Source organism: Myodes glareolus, chromosome 21, assembly GCF_982192425.1.
Source record: "Myodes glareolus chromosome 21, mMyoGla1.1, whole genome shotgun sequence".
In the NCBI taxonomy this organism is placed as follows: Eukaryota; Metazoa; Chordata; class Mammalia; order Rodentia; family Cricetidae; genus Myodes; species Myodes glareolus.
In genome coordinates, this window is record NC_142046.1 from 27,899,113 (window position 1) to 27,906,485 (window position 7,373).

Below are 7,373 nucleotides of genomic sequence, written 5' to 3' on the forward strand. Positions count from 1 at the left end.
AGCTAGCCACAGCGCATGGCTATCACCTTGCTGATGGCGGAGAAGGAACTAAGTCCCTTTCAAGCTGGTGACTACCAGGAGTCCCTGAACACCAATCTCTGCTCTCTCCCAACCTTTTTTGGATCTTCTCTAAGTTTGCTGCACAAACTGCATTTTTACATCACATTTAACAGCATAGTTTTTGATGTTTTTGGTAAAACACAAACTAAATTGCTTTAGCCGTATCTCAGTTAATAATTTCAAGGAAAAAAAAAAAGTCTACGGTAAGTCTGAGAGGGCTCTGAAGTGTGCGGTATGCTGTCGTTAGGAAAAGAAAACATTTACCTTCTCACTCCCATTCTTCCCCTCCCATGAGGTTTCTAGTAGAAACCTTGAACCAGTCAGAGAGGTAGCCATCCAATTCCTTTCCACATGCTGGGGGTTTCTCTCAGGGACTGGGTAAGGAAACGTCTTTCTTACACTCAGGACAGGGTAAGGAAACGTCTTTCTTACACTCAGGATGCTGGTCTTTCATGGTCAGCCTATGCACAACTGTATTAAAAGCCTGTAGTTTGGTCATTAACAGCCAACAGTGGTTTTTTATTTGTTTTAGTGGAAGGGGGTTAAGACAGGTTTCTCAGTAGCTATGGAGTCAGTCCTGGAACTATCTCTGTAGACCAGGCTGGCCTTGAACTCACAGAGACTCACCTGCCTCTGCCTCCTGAGTGCTGGGATTGAAGGCATGCGCCACCATGCCCAGCTCGAGTGTAGTTTCTTAGTTCAATAATTGTACATCGTTCTTTCCCCACCTGTCTCTCACACCCTGTCTGAGTTTGTCTTAACCAGCACTTAAGAACATAAGTATTGCACACGTTAACAGGATAGCATGTATGCATTATGTAATACTGAAATAAGGTTGTGGGGTTAAATATTTCTGCTTCCTCAAATGTTTATACCTTTATGGTGAAGAATTTCAGAGGTCTTTAGCCTTCCTTTGGAAACATATGAAATATTATTGTTCTCATAGCCATCTACTGTCACGATCTAACTGTAACTCGTCCTAGAGACTAGCTTTTCTAGCACCACTACTTCCATTATGAGATATGACCAAATAATATGATGAATTTAACATATTTTAGTAACTCAGTCTGAGGTCAAGGGATCTTATTCACAGCATTTCCCCTGGAACTTAAAAATCCAAGGAAGATGAGAATCACTGTAGATAAAATTGTAACATGAGGGTCAGCTTGTTGGGGTTTCTGTCCCGCCCGGTACCCCACAGCCCGCAAGCCCCAATGAAAATTACACACAAGACTCCATAAGATTATAAACTAATTGGCCCATTAGGTCAGGCTTCTTATTAGTCCTTGTAACCTATATTAATCCATTATCGTTATCTATGTTAGTCACACGGCTCAGTACCTTTCTCAGTGTGACAGCTCACATGTTGCCTCTTCGGTGATCTGGGCAGGAATGGAGAAATGTGCTTCCTCCTTCCTAGCCTTCTTCTCTTCTCATTGCCCCATCTCTACTTCCTGTCTGGTTGACCCGCCTATACTTCCTACCTGGCCAATCAGCGTTTTATTAAAATACATGATTGACAGAATATAGACAATTCTCCCACACCATAAAATTTCATCCTCACAGGAGCTGAGAAATTTAGGAGCCCTGATCCACTGCATCTGAGTAAAGATTTTGTTTCAGGCAGCTAATGCTTCCATAACAAAACACTAGAGACACTGGATTTGAACAGCAAAAGTATATTTCCTTGTAGCCCTGAAGACTAATAGTCCAAGGCCAACGTATTGGCAGAGTTGGCTTTCCAGGAGGCCTCTTTGTGGCTCGCAAATGGCATTCCTCTCCTTGTGTCCTTAGATATCACCCTCTCGATCTGGACTGACCGTGTTCTAATCTCCTTCTGTCTGAACATTAACAAGAACATGCTAAGGCACACCCAAATGACCTATTCTTACTTAATTGCCTCCTTAAAGATTCTATCTCCAAACAGGCCCATTCTGATGTACGCGAACTTAGGGTTTCACACATAAATTTTGAAAAGATAAAAAGTGGTTTCCTTATCCTGTCCCTTTCCTTATGAACCTGACCTTAATGAGAGGTTCACACACCCAGCATTTCCACTGGAAAAGGTCCTCTTCACGTCTACCCAAACTCCTTAGAGAAGTTCTTGAAATATTCGTGTTGCATTACAATCTGCAGGATAGTCAAGTCCCCTGTAGCAACTTTCGAGTGTGTGGGCTTTTAAATAGCAAGTAGCTATTCGTTAAAAAAAGAATGAAATCCCAGTTGTTAAAGGTTCAACTATCAGCTAAACAAAACAAAGTGATGTCCCCATTACCTTTCAAACCACATCACAAACTAAAGCAACCACAATCAGCCCTTTACAGTCGGCTGTGTTCCTCAGCCTACTGCCCTGCTCAAACGTCTTCATTATCACCCAAGTCCACCTGACATTTTCTATATTGCCGTGCCTTTATTGAGTGACAGTGGGGGGCTCCATGCAAAGAGGCTGCTAAAAGTTGGTAAGTAGTACTCGCATACCAATCTCCAACCCGGGGCTGTTAGAAATTATGTTTATGATTCAATAAATGGGATTTTTGACTATTGCCCAAACTGTGCCCCAGCATGACCTGGGTGAACGGATCCTGCTAGGGGTACTATTTTTGGATGCCATAAATCTAAGCTTCTGGCTATTTCTAGTCATTAAACATCCCACGGAACTTTTCATAACACTAAGGGGTTTTAATCCCCAGCTTCTGGCCAAATTCCAAGTGGAATAATTGTGTTCCCCTCGCCGTACCTAGCTTCTCACACGAGAGCACAAGAGACGCTTGTATTCTATCTTCTCCGCAATTAAGCTACAGGCCATTGAGTATGCTGTGTAGATTTTTAACACGGTAGAATGCGAGTTTCTATAATTCTGGAAGTTGCATTTCCAGTCAAACTCAACTCAGCCACCACCTTTCTTCAGGGTCTTCAAGATAATCTGTGTGCTAAGATGAAGTCACTCAGTGCTAATTGTTACACCATCTTAAATCACAGGGAGCCGAACCCTGGAGTTCCCCCTAAGAGTCTCTTTCCTAACAGCAGTAAAGTAGAAGCTCGCTGCCTGAATTTTATTATTGCTCGCGTGGTTGTTTGGGAATTCGGTTTCAGCTCAGAGACACACGAAATGTTACTGGCAACTTGAAGTCATTAGCCTCTTTTGATTATACGGGAAGTTAAGAAGAAGGGAAGCCTGGTCTTCCAGGACACCATACCCTCGTGACTGAAGTTTCCAGTTTAGAGTTGTAGAGGGAAAAGAATATCGATTTTTCAAAGGTCTGACCACCTAGTATTCAAAAGATAAACAAAACAATCTTACTGAGTAGCTCCTAAAACCTAGAAGGCCGTTACGTGGGCCACGGATAACAGCTGCTCTCACCAGAGAAGAGTTCTGGCGGGCACCTAGTCTCAGGGCCAGTGGCTGAACCAGGGAATCAGAAACGCCAGCACCAGATGAGGGCAAGAGCAGAGAACACGATGATGAAAGCCATTAGCTGTGGAAGGTGCTAGCTTCCCCCAGTTTCAGCTTCCCAAGCAGAAAGGCCTCAACTTTCCCCCACAGAACAGTCGCAGAGAGAGATACAGTACTTTGCTTTTACGGCCGGACAAACGCCCTGGTATCTTCTGAACACTGTGGATCACATAACCAGTGCTTTTTAGTTTGGACATAAGAAAGGTCCTTTGCAACGTGCTCTAGTGGTCTGTGGTTGGTATTCCTCTTCAGATACAGAGGTTCAAGCGTCCAGCCGACAACCCAGGGGAAGTTGGCCCCCACATGAGTGTGGTACAGCCAGGCCAGAAAATGGCACTTAATGGTAGTTCTTAATCCCGTTTACATTAAGAGTCCTGGACTTCTGCTGCCTTTGATGCAGCCTGCAAAACCAGCACCTGGGAGGCAGAGGCAGAAGGATTAAAAGTTCAGTACTGTCCTGGGTTAGGTAGTGAGACCTTGGCGCAGAGAGAAAGAGGAGAGAACTCAGACACCCCACCTGCATCCCACCTACGCTATAGTAGCCATGACTCTCTTGTTCCGTACACAGGGATAATGGAGAACAACGCACAGATTCAAAACTCAGTTTCTTTTCAAGTTTTCTTCTCCTAACAATTGGGTCTCTTGTTATAAATATAACATCCGTAGGTGACTGGCTAGGGCACCACGTTGAATGGATCTTCAAGTGCTAACCAGACTCTTCTCCGGCCAATCAGGCCACCAACAGCTCATCTCCTCAAATGCAGATATAAGAGAGATTTTACCTGAACTAAGAAAGCTTAGGAAAAATAGATAGAGAGCTTTAATGAGATAATGCATATTTAGGGCTGTATTGTTCTTCTGCTTTCAAGAATCCCCAGTTTTTCTCAGGAAAATATAACAAATGAGGCGACGATGAAAAGGCATTTGGTGAAAGCCTGCGAGTTGCGTTCCGATTTAAGCGGCTTCCACTCCCCCCCCCCTTCAACTTTTGAAGCACTGTCTTTAGACTGCTACATATCCAGAAGGGTTGGCAGAACTGGGACTAGAATAAAATAAGATATGATTTGTAAAAACCATCTTCATATATTTGAATAAGGTATGCTTCCCCTCTCTAGCCGACTCTGTAAAATGGCTCTCACAGCAGTTGTTAACACCAGAGTGCGAAGATGAAGCAATGTGTTATCTCTCTGAGTAATATTTGCATTTTGGATCTCATTTCTAATTGTGGAATGAAATAATCTGTTCCAGATAAAAGAATTTTAAGTTTAAGCCCAGAAATTATTTTTGAGCTCTACTTGATCACCTTTTTTTTTTTTTTTTTTTTTTTTTGGTAGCTGAAAAGGAAGGCTCACGGAATAGTAGTTTTTCTTGAGAGAATGCCCCCTCCCTGCCAATTTTGCCGTGTAAAACTACATTGTTTTACATTACATATGCTAATCAGTGCACTTGGAGGCTGTAAGGAGCTGGAGGACTTAAAAGTTTATCTAAGCCAATACCCTCATCCAGGGTTTTTCAAATAATAAACTCTCTACAGCTGTCTTGTAACGAATCCTTGACACAAACAGCTCAGTATTTCTTGATGACCTTTCTCTCATGAACCTCCAACAGTGAGCTAAGTAGCCATCTTAGGTGTGTGCCTTTACGTTTGGACGCCAGGCCAAGGGCGCAGGCTTTGACGTGAGACTGTGAGATCGCCCACCATGGATTACGTTGTCGTTTTTTGGGTTTTTTTTTTTTAAGAATGTAAACGACTGTGCTTCATGTAATCTAGACTCTCGTCCTTGCTCCCCATTGGCTAGAGGACAGATGTGTATGACCACATGCTGTAGTCTGGAGTGAAACTTAGGGTTTGTGAAAGACAGAAGCCCGTGGTTCTACAGAAAGGCACTAATCTGGGTTTCATCAGCCTCTTTCTCCAACAAAAAATTAACCAACCATACAATTATGCACACACCTATATCAAGGTAAAATTGTTTAGCTATCATTGGCCCACCTCTCAAAAAAATCAGTTATAACACATTATCAAGTTATCAAGCAATTATTCAAATCATCTATTACATAATATTTACTAGATTTCTTTTTCCAGTTGCTAAAGATTATGTGGAGTTATTAACTGGTGATAAGAATAAATAACCCAAGGAGAGGTGTAGAATTCATTCCAATTAGTAACAGACATCATATAGACCCTGGTTTGATCTGAAAAGCTTCACATTCCAAATCCAAAGATCACAAGTAATTCATAGCATGATAGAAATTGTATTTTAATGAATATATATGATATCAACTCCTATTATAATGTATAATGTAGTGACATCATCTCAATTTAATGAAGTAATAAAACATTGCAAATTCTTTTATGCTTTTATTAGCATTTGGCTAGGATATTAGTTCCTATACCCAGCCAAAGACGAAGTCCAAATATATAAAATACATATCTCTTATGCTATGATAGAAATGAAATTAACATGCTTTCAATAAAAGATTACAACTATATGACTAGGTAACAAAAAATGTTAAGAACTTAGAATGAAAGAATTAAGAAAATAAAAAACAAGAAATATATATAATAATCTTATCAGTTTTGATAAATCATATGTTATACATAAGAATCTATCTTGAGACAAGTGGTGCACGCCTTTAATCCCAGCATTGGGAGGCAGAGGCAGGGAATCTGAGTTTGAGGCCAACCTAGTTTACAGAACAAGTTCCACAACAGATAAGATTATACAGAGAAACCCTGTCTCAAAAATATAAAAGAAACCAAACAAACAAAAAATGCTTCTTGAAAAGTCTATGTAGGGTCATTCCTTTGAGAACACTGATGTCACAACTTTATCACCATTCTTAAGTGCAGCATATTTACCTAAGAAGGATTATGCAATCTAACCATGACACAGAAAGAAGAGGTAAATAATTTGCCAGAACTCAAGAAGCCCACCATTTCCCGGGATCTGAGCAAAAGCACCCTGACAGACGGACACCATGGCTCAAAGTGTCAGGCCTGGGCTGAGATTTCCAGTGGACTCCACACCCACAGAAAGATGAGATGAATGTTCATAGCAGGATGTTCTTCCAGGGGCGGCCTTAGGTCAACTCCCTCTAAGAGATAGTGCCGACTCCAGAGAAATTCTACAATCTTCTAAGTCACCAACAACAGCAGGCACCGTGATGTTCCTCCAGGGTCGAGCACACATTTCATGCAGGAATTAACTTGAGAACATTGTTTATTTGACCTTATCACCATCTCCGATCCCTTTTCTTCCAAGCCCAGCAGGAATTGGAGTAAAAGGAAGAGTCCTGCACCGAAGTGCTCTGTTAGTTAAATCAGTTAAGAAAGGAACTGAATTTGCCAGCAGTCTTACAAATTGCAAAATGTTCTGGGATGATCATTTAAATGGTTGGTTCAGTACATGCTTGGTATAAACTGGGAAAACTAGGCATTTTGGAAAGGTAAAGAAAAGGCAGGCCAAGAGAACTCAGCAATCCTGAGACCTCTTCTGTTCATTCCTATCAACGAAGTTTCAGTATTTATAACTATTTAATAGAAGATTATTTCCCATATATTTTGGAGCCCACTTATTCATCTCCTGGTGGCCCAGGCTCTTGAAATAATCACACAGAAGCTATATTATTTGCAATACTATTTGGCCAATAGCTTAAGTATATTACCAGCTAGCTCTTACATCTAGAATTAAGCCATTCCCATTATTTTATATTTTATCACGAGATTCGTGACCTACCAGCAAGGTTCCAGCAGCAGCTTGCGTCTTTCACATCTGGTAGCTGTGTTGAGTCTCACGACTTTGCTTTCTTTCTCCCAGCATTCAGTTTAGCGCCCCCCCCCCCGCTCTTAGCTCTA